This window comes from Chrysochloris asiatica, unplaced genomic scaffold (genome assembly GCF_000296735.1).
Source record: "Chrysochloris asiatica unplaced genomic scaffold, ChrAsi1.0 scaffold00318, whole genome shotgun sequence".
Classification (NCBI taxonomy): domain Eukaryota; kingdom Metazoa; phylum Chordata; class Mammalia; order Afrosoricida; family Chrysochloridae; genus Chrysochloris; species Chrysochloris asiatica.
This window is the reverse complement of record NW_006408836.1, coordinates 2,348,588-2,350,621: the sequence shown is the minus strand read 5'-3', so window position 1 is coordinate 2,350,621 and position 2,034 is coordinate 2,348,588.

Genomic DNA, 2,034 nt, shown 5'->3' with positions numbered 1-2,034 from the left:
TATATGTCTGATCATTTTTGTACTGAGGAAGTTGGTATAATTCTTCAATTTCATCATCACTGGCTTTAGTGGTTAGTACATAAATTTGAATAATAGTGGTATTAATTGGTTTTCCTTTTAGGCATATGGTTATTATCCTATAACAAGCAGCACTGTACTTCAATACAGATCTTGATATATTCTTTCTGATGATGAATGCTAGACCATACTTCGTACATTCCATGTTCCAATTATTAATTCATATTTACAACTGATTCTCTTCGTTTTGAGTTGTGCCTCACCAGCAAATGAAGATGCCAATGGTTTCACTCCATTTGCATCATGACATTCAACTCTACTTTGAGGACGCTACGCTTCCCCAGTTGTATTTTTATTGCCTTCAACCTGAAGGGCTCATCTTCCAGCAATATTCTGGTGCTTTTCATCATGTTTCAGCATTCAATATTCTGAAACTGACAGTATTTCACTGCTATTCGTAATGTTCTCTGTGACTAAATATTTGGAAGTATCTTCCTTCTTCCTAGCTTGTCTTCATCTGGAAGCTCTGCTGAAACCTTTCCACCATTGACCCTGCTGGTATTTAAAATATCCTTGATATAGTTTCAAGAATCACAGCAACACATAAGCCACCACAGCACAACAAACTGAAAGATAACTATTGGTTTTTGCCCTTAGAGTCGTTCAGTATTTCAAATTGAGACTTGAATTTTTCTACAGTTCTTTCAGCTTGAGAATTGCTGAGTGTGTTCTCCCCTTTTGGTTTTCTGACTCCTGTTCTTGCACATTTCATTATAATATTTGACTTTGTCTTCTCCAGTTGCCTTCAGAAATTTTCTGCTCCACTATTTTTCCTCCTCATTTCTTCCATTTGCTTTAAGATCTCTAAGCTAAAGAGCAAGTTTTAGAGTCTCTTCTGACATTCAGTGGTATTTTATTTCATTCTTGTATTTTTAATGACCCTTTCCTTTCTTTTTCTATGATGTTCTTGATGTCATCTCACAACTCTTATGGTGTTTAGTCATTAATGTCTAATTCATCCAATATGTTCTTGAGATAATCTCTGAATTCTGGTGGGATATGTTCAAGGTTATTTTTCTACTTTCTTGGATTTTTCATCAATTTGTTGTATTTGTGGAGACTTGCATGTTGCTGTGATCCTGAAAGCAATGCTACCAACATTTTAAATACCAACAGGGTCAATCATTGTGGACATGTTTCAGATGAGCTTCCAGACAAAGACAGACTAGGAAGAAGGAGAGATGGACTACTTCTGAATACGCTCAGTCCCTGAAAACCTTATGAATAGCAGTGGAACGCTGTCAGTACCAAAATATTGAATAATGAAACATGATGAAGAGCATCAGAATATTATCATATATAGTTCCAGAAGGTGAGTCCCTCAGGTTGCAAGGTACTCAAAATATAACTGGGAAAGAGCTGTCTCCTCAAAGCTGAATTCTCCATGGTGATGTGAATGGGATAAAGCCTTCGAGACCTACATTTGCTAATGGGGCACAACTCAAAATGAAGAGAAACAGCTGTAAAAATCCATTAATAATTATACCATGAAATGTAGGAAGTATGAATTTAGGAAAATTAGAAACTGTCAGAAATGAAATGGAATGAATAAACAGCGATGTCCTAGGCATTAGTGGGTTGAAATAAACTGGCATTGGCTGTTTTGAATCTGATAAACACAGTTTACTATGCCAGGAAGGACAAATTGAAGAGGAAAGGTGTCACATTTATCAACAAAAAGAACATATCAAGATCTGTCTTGAAGTATAATGCTGTCTGTGATAGGATAATACCCATATGCATACAAGGATGACCAGTTAATATAATTATTATTCATATTTACACACAAACTAATAAAGCCAGTGATAATGAAATTGAACATTTTTATCAATATCTTCAGTCTGGAATTGCTCAAACATTCAATCAAGATGTATTGATATTTACTGGTGATTGCAATGCAAACATTGGAAACAAAGAGGAAGGATCAATAGTTGGAAAATATGGCCTTGGTAATAG